Raw genomic sequence first — 8,149 nt, forward strand, 5'->3', positions numbered from 1 at the left:
TGTATTCTATGTATGTTTATAAAGATCATATAATCATCTACATTGGAAGCAATCCTTTTTATTTTGCTAGTCAGCTCCTCTTTCTTTTCTTGCATAATTTTTTTGTCTATAGTAATTGCTAATTTCTGGAAAAGGTTGTTAAAGTCTCCCACTATAACTGTGGATTTATTAACTCCTCTTTTGTTTTTCTATCAGCTTTTTATCTATATATTTTGAATTTATGCTTTTCAATACATAAAGACTTACAATTAATTTTTAGTACAATTGTCTCAGCACCATTTGTTGAAAAGATCATTCTTTCCTCCACTAAATTGTCTTAGCACCCTCATCTAAAGCCAACTGACCATAAATCTGTGAGTTTATTTCTGGACTCTCAATTCTATTCCACTAATCTGTTCCATAAAATCTATTCCATTATCTATCCTTACACCACTATTGGGAGAAGGCAATGGTACCCCACTCCAGTACTCTTGCATGGAAAATCCCATGGACGGAGGAGCCTGGTAGGCTGCAGTCCGTGGGGTCGTGAAGAGTCAGACACGACTGAGAGAATTCACTTTCACTTTTCACTTTCATGCCTTTAAGAAGGAAATGGCACCCCACTCCAGTGTTCTTGCCTGGAGAATCCCAGGGATGGGGGAGCCTGGTGGGCTGCCATCTGTGGGGTCACACAGGGTCGGACACGACTGAAGTGACTTAGCAGCAGCAGCAGCAGCACACCACTATTACGCTGTCATATCCCTATAGATTTGTAGTATGCTTTGAAATTGGGAAACATGACTTCTCCAATTTTGTTCTTCTTTTTCAAGATTGTTTTGCTATTTTGGTCTCCCTGTGTTTTCATACAAATTTTAGATCAAATTGGTTAAATACTGACCAAAAGAAAAAAAAAAGGCAGTTGTGATTTTGGTTTGGATCTATAGGCCAACTTCAGTATTGCTATCATTTTCAGTTATCCAATCCATGAATATGGGGTATTTCCATTTCTTTAGGTTTTTCTTGATTTATTTCAACGATATTTATAGATTTCGGTATTTAAGTCTTGTACTTCTTTCATTAAATTCATTCTTGAGTATTTATTTCTTCTCAATGTTACTGTAAATGAAATTGTTTTCTTAATTTCTTTCTCTTATCATCAATGGTTAGTGTAAAAAATACAATTGATTTTTGTATTTTAATCTTACATCCTGCTATCTTGCTGACCTTACATATTAGTGCTAATGGTTTGGATAGCTTTACTTCTTCCCTTCTGATATGGGTGCCTAATATTTCTTTTTCTTGTCTAATTTCCCTAGCTAGAACCTTTAGCATAATGTTCAATAGAGGTGGTGAAAGCAGATGTCTTTGTCTTATTCCTTAGCTTGAGATCATTCCGTTTTTCACCATCAAGTGTGATTTTGTCATTTTTCTTTGTGTAGATGCCCTTAATCAAGTTGAGGAAATTCTCCTTTGTTTTTAGTTTGTTGAGTGTTAATCATGAAAAGGTGTTGGATGTTGTCAGATATTCTGTCTGTGTCTTGATGAAAAGATAGGTAGATAGATAGATCCAAAAGTAGCAAATACAACAGCTGATTTATGTTTTAAAGTTATACATAATTGGATCATGTATTAGTATTATTTTGAGCTTACTACCAACCGACACTAGTTTTTAAAATTTATCCTTGCTGCTTTGCTTTTTTCTTATTGCTATGTAGTAGTACATTATTAGGCGTCTACATGTAAAATACATACATATATTTCATTGTTTACTTTCTCATTTGCCTATTGATGATTATTTGTATTTCTGTGTGTTTTATGTAACCTCACTAAATGGTAATCAAAATGATTATACAGTTTGAGGCTTAAAAGTCCGAAAGCATTTTCCATTGTCTTCCTGCACCACTGTCACCTATGACCACATAGATACCAGTCTCTTTTCCTCCTGCTTTGCAGTTATCTGGTGTTTTCTATATGTACTTAAGGGATTTAGTCTCCTCCTGAGTGTTCTGGAGTTTATCTGTGGTCAATCTTTTCATTTATTCTTCTTGAAACTCAATGAGCACTTTCAGTGTTGAAATCATTTTCTCAGATGTGGGAAGTTTTCTTCTGCAATTACTTTGAGAATTGCTCCCCCACCCACCCACCTCAGTAACTCTGTTTTCTCTTCCTGGAATTGAATTAGATACATTTAAAACTTTCAAAACTATCCTCCTATCTCTTCCTTATTCTTTCCTTTTTTCCCCCCATTTCTCTGTGATTTTTCTTGTGTGTGTGTGTGTGCTACACTTGGAAAACTCCTTAGCTGAATTTTACAGCTCTTTAAGTGCCTTCCTTCTGCCATTTATTCAATATTCAGCAAATATTTGTTGAGCATCAAGTACTTGCTGGGTACTATCCTAGGCATGGGGATACAGCAGTGAGCAAATAAAGTGATGGCTTTCAAGAAGCCTAATTTCTGTTGATGGAAGCAGAAAAACAAACAAATATACATCAAGCAGTAGACAGTGCTATGAAGGAAAATAGTGCAGAGAAAAGATGATGAGAGGTGGAACAGAAAATATGGTCAAGGAGGTTCTCTTGGTTGAGGTGACCTCTGGGAAGGTAACTAAAAGTTCATATAATGCTGTACAATTATCTTCAAAAAGGATTTCTCAGGACAGAAGGACCTCTGCTAACCCCTAACATTTAAGTCTGACAGATATCTTTTACTAAACTTCACTCTTGGACATTGTGCAAAATGAATTGCTTGTTTTAATCTGAAATGGTCTCACCTTGTCATTGGGAAAGCTGAGAAGGGCCGGGCTGGACTGGTCTCACCAGGGCATTTCAGAGAGGCCAGGACAGTGGTGCATGAGTTTCTACTGAGTTGGGAGCTAAGGTAGTATACTCTCCTAAGACAACAGAAGGTGCTGCCGTCAGAGGGAAGAACAAAAAATGTCAGAGCACTGGAGTCCTGAAGGGTGAGTACAGAGTCAGAATGAGGAAAGGTAGAGAGCAGACACTAATGCTAACAAGGCCTGGGGCCACTGGTGAGGAGGACAAGCCCAAACATAGTGATATTAATTTTAGGAATCCAGTTCAAACATTTATAAAATCCCTTAGCACTTGTGGTTTTCTTCTGTGGGCTGGTTGCATTGTGGTTAGTTGAGGGTGAGGGAAATGCTGGTTAGAAGCCTGGCTTAATGGTTCATGTTAACTACATAGCAGATGCTATTTGATGTATATATAGCTCGATGTAAAGAGAATATTTAAAAGTCAATGCTGCTCTAATTGGCTGTTACGTGTGTGTGTGTGTACGTGTGTTAGTTGCTCAGGCATGTCTGACTCTTTGTGACCCCACGGACAGTAGCCCACCAGACTGCTCCGTCCATGGAATTCTCCAGGCAAGAATACTGGAGTGAGTTGCCATTCCCTTCTTCAGGGGATCTTTCCAAGCCAGGAATCGAGCCCAGGTCTCCTGCATTGCAGGTGGATTCTTCTCTGTATAGGAAGAGATGAAATCCCCTTGAGAAAGATCTGGTAAAGGAGAATCAAGCAGCAAATGAGTGGTTAGACCAATGACTTTTAGCTCTCTATAACACTCAAGATTGTACAAGACAAGTTGAAACACAAAGTATGGACACATGAAAAGGAGAATTTATTATTTGGAATAGGCTTGACTAACCTGTGGCATCAGAAAATCCAGAAATCTCAGTGGTTTACCATACAAACTGGTATGAATGTCATTCACATGAAATCTCATGGGGAAGATGACTCTGCAGGGCATCCCTCCTCCATCTGGTACTCAGGGATGCAGGCTGCCTCTATCTTTCAATGAGGTGAACTCAGCAATTGGTTTCCACGGTCCCTGCGTCAGGGGAAGAGTAGGCTAAATGTTCAGATGTAAGATTTCAGAGATCAGCTTTGGGAATGGATTACAACTTTTATGCTCACACCCCACTGGTGAGAACCAGGCACAGAGTTTAATCTAACTGGAAGGGAGGCTATTAAGGTAGGCATCCTACATGCTCAGGAAGAGAAAGATTAAATGGAATTTAGTGAACAAGTAAAGATTAAATGGAATTTAGTGAACAAGTAAAGATTAAATGGAATTTAGTGAACAAGTATCACTGTCTTTTCTACAGATTGAATTTCATTGTAACATAGGAAAAGCCTATAAGAACAAGTTTTCAATTACTCCATGCATTAAAAAATTAATAATGGTTCTCTATATCCCAAGTGAAAGTTTTACATCAACTTTGCAAAAAGGAAAGGCTTGACCACCTGGAATGTTTCACCCCATTAACACCTGGACTATAGATACCTGGGGAGTAATTAAAGCAGAGAAACTCTCTTTTAAATGATTTTTTTCCCAGTTCATTTGGAAAACACTTTGGGTCCCTTGGGAGACAGCAAAGATAAAAATCTACTCAGGAAATTCCTCCTGCTAGGCACATTTTAGGCCTTTCTTTCCAGGGTCAGAGAAAGGCATGGTCTGTCTACAGTCATCAGCCAGGTCACTGGGTCAGCAATGGGACAGGAATCGGTCTGTGGCTGCTTGCCCTGTTTCTCTGCACACACGAGGTCAGGAGATCTTCCCAGTAAACAATGGGTCCCTTGCAGGTATGCTTGGGGTTGGGGTAAGGGAAGGATGGCTAAAGAGGGTCAAGCAATTTGACTAAATCTCCTAACCCAGAATTCTCCTTGAAGCCAAATCGACAAAACAGATGTGGTTCTCCCATTAGCCTTTATCTGGTGTAATTACCCACTAATGTGCCTTTCAGGGATTTAGAGGCACATTAGTCCCAAGTCTTGCAACAAACCCAACAAGTCCCAGGTTGCTGTGCTCCCAGGACACTAAGACTCAAATTTCCAAACTGCATGTGTTTTAAAGATGGGCTGAGTAGACTTCAACTGGAGAGAGCCTTCTGGTAGATTTGTATTCTATGAGTTTAAACAGATATCCTTCATTTCCAGAATCCAATCAATCCGTTTTCATCCTGAGACCTTCACCAAATGGTGAAGATATAATGGAAAGAAAGATAAATTTCAGAGACTTATTAGGGAAGAAACTTTCAGAAATCGCCAAGCCTCTTGAAACCTCAGTTTCCTCAACCGTGCAATGGACTGATGAGGAAGCAGCTGAGCCGGAGGGTTGTTTAGAGAACTGAGAAAACAACTTGTGGTACCTGCACCTCCTAGGTGCTTAGAAAATGTTCATTTCTCCTCACGACCCCTTCTCCTATCTCTGACAAATGCTCTTTTTCTTTTTTATATTAAAAAAATTTTTTTGAAGTATAGTTGATTAACAATGTTGCACCTGAATTAATTTCAGGTGTGCAGCAAAGTTATTCTATCATATATATGACATACATATTACTTTTCAGATTCTTTCCCCATATAGGTTATTACACAATATTGATTATAGTCCCCTGTGCTATGGAGTAGGTCCTTGATGGTTACCCATCTATGTATAATAGAGTCTGTTTGTTCATCTCAAGACAAATGATCTCTTAATTATTGTCTGTGCTTACCTGGAGCTGGTTCTCCCTTTCTTCCACAATCTGGGGGATCAACTCTGTAATATCAAACATCTGACCAAGGAAGGGAAATTTTCATCAATCATAGCTCCAGCTCTCAGAGTTGAATTGTGCCTAAACTATCTGATTCTTATTAACACATGTTCATGTGTAGAAAAATTTTATTTCTCTCCTGATCTGGGTATATCTACCTTACACAGATTTTAATAGGTTGACATATTCATTTGTTCAGATTCTATGCCTGAAGCAATGTACCAGAGATTCCCCAAAGTAGATACTTTGGGGTAAGTTAAGAAAATTATCACGGTGAGGTCCCTGTGGTACCCTGGATATACATGACCAGAAGAATTAATGATGCAGGAAATGGAGAATTTTACAGCCTCATAGGGAATCAAGCAGCTGTGACTATACACTCCTATACAGTGGACACCAAACAAATACTATTATCAGGAAATCTTCAGTTTACTAGAATATTTAGGAATGGAATTTTCTGATTAATTTCATCTCTGTTTAACTGCGAGTCAACTAGAAAAAAAATCTTAACTTTTGTTTGACCTTTCTTGTTAAAAGTCTTCCTAAAATGTAAGCAGAAATCATTTCTAGACAGTGTTACAGGCTGACTCTCCTGAGAATACATTTTTTCTCAGAGGAGAAAGGCAGCACAGTGCAGTTGCCAGACCCGGAAGCTACTCATGTGCCTTTAGCTACATCACTTTGTCTCGCTGATCTCTGTTTCCTCTAAGAAATATCCAATTGTCTATAACGTGATAGTCAGGCAGAAGAATTCAACAAAAATAGAGCAAAACACATGAATGTCTTTGATAGCTGCGGCTCTAGAGGTAAAGGACCCACCTGCCAGTGCAGGAGGCATAAGGGACATGGGTTAGATCCCTGGGTGGGGAAGATCTCCTAGATGGGGAAATGGCAACCCACTCACAGTATTCTTGCCTGGAGAATCCCCATGGACAGAGAAGCCTGGTGGGCTACAGTCCATAGGGTTGCATAGAGTCAGATACAACTGAAGTGATTTAGCGATTATTTAGTGATTTAGTGATTTTATGTAAAAACTGATCCAAACAGATTCCTTCTCTTGGGAACTGTAAGATAGGGTTCAGTTCAGTTCAGTTCAGTTCAGTTGCTCAGTCGTGTCTGACTCTTTGTGACCCCATGAATCGCAGCACGCCAGGCCTCCCTGTCCATCACCAACTCCCAGAGTTCACTCAGACTCATGTCCATCGAGTCAGTGATGCCATCCAGCCATCTCATCCTCGATTGTCCCCTTCTCCTCCTGCCCCCAATCCCTCCCAGCATCAGAGTCTTTTTCAATGAGTCAACTCTTCACATGAGGTGGCCAAAGTACTGGAGTTTCAGCTTTAGCATCATTCCTTCCAAGAAATCCCAGGGCTGATCTCCTTCAGAATGGACTGCTTGGATCTCCTTGCAGTCCAAGGGACTCTCAAGAGTCTTCTCCAACACCACAGTTCAAAAGCATCAATTCTTCAGTGCTCAGCTTTCTTCACAGTCCAACTCTCACATCCATACATGACCACAGGAAAAACCAGAGCCTTGACAGGGTAGCAGGGAACAATAGATTTCTGCAGCAAGGGGGAGAAAATGGCCCAGTTGCGAGAGGTGGAGGTCCTTTGAGTTGGTCTTACATACTGAAGATGAGCGCTATTCCAACTTTCCTTGAAGCCTAGTCCCCAGAATCTATGTACAACTGCAAAGGCAGTTTTCTTGATTCCTCCAATCTTAGCTTTTATCACTTAAGTAAAACAGCTGTGGATCTTCTTTGCCAATGAAAAATGCTTAGTATAAATAAAGGATTACATACAGACTTACAAATATATTTAATGAATACAAGCATAAAAGTAAGTATAACACTTGATAATTTTTCAGAAACTTCATATGCACAGAAGGGGATCAGAAAGGGCATACATCAAAGTGTTAACAATAACATTTGCATCTCTGAGAATATTGACCTTTACCTTTATCTTCTCCCTTTTGCTTGTCTTTACTTTCTGATTTTTCAACAAATGAAATAAGTTGCTCTAATTAAAGGGAAGATAGTTTTTTTCCCCCTTCATTTAAAAAACAATAAGTTCTGTCTAGCTCAGGGACAAGATGTCATAGATTCACTTTTCCCTGCTCCTCCCCTGTAGCTATAACTAAATGTCCTGGACCTAATTCATCAGACAATTCTAAAACAACTTTGAGAGGTGGGATAAAAAGGCGCACTGCCTGCAGACCTCAAGCCATGAGGAACAACATCAGAGTGTATCTCTCCTGGTGTCTTTCCATGACCCATAAAAACTGGCAGCAAAGAGGCCTGCAACCTGGAATCACCCCCAGGCATAGACAAACAGAAGAGTCTGCTCTCTCAGGCCAAAGAACCATAAGAGGGAGCAGTCCAGCAGAGACCTGCTGAGGAGATCTGCCTCAACCTATGCCCAAGACAATGGCAGTCTACATGAGCTGTAGCAGCATTCATAGCCCAGTGCTTCCAGAACCAACCATCCACTTACCTTGGGCAGCTCAACAGGAATTGGGTAAAAGTGAAGCAGAGCCAGAAGGATGAAGTCAACTAGAATAATATGCACAGGCTCCAAAAACTAAATTTTCACTGAAACTACAGCTCACAAAAATAGGCC

Source organism: Capra hircus, chromosome 13 (assembly GCF_001704415.2).
Source record: "Capra hircus breed San Clemente chromosome 13, ASM170441v1, whole genome shotgun sequence".
Lineage (NCBI taxonomy): Eukaryota > Metazoa > Chordata > Mammalia > Artiodactyla > Bovidae > Capra > Capra hircus.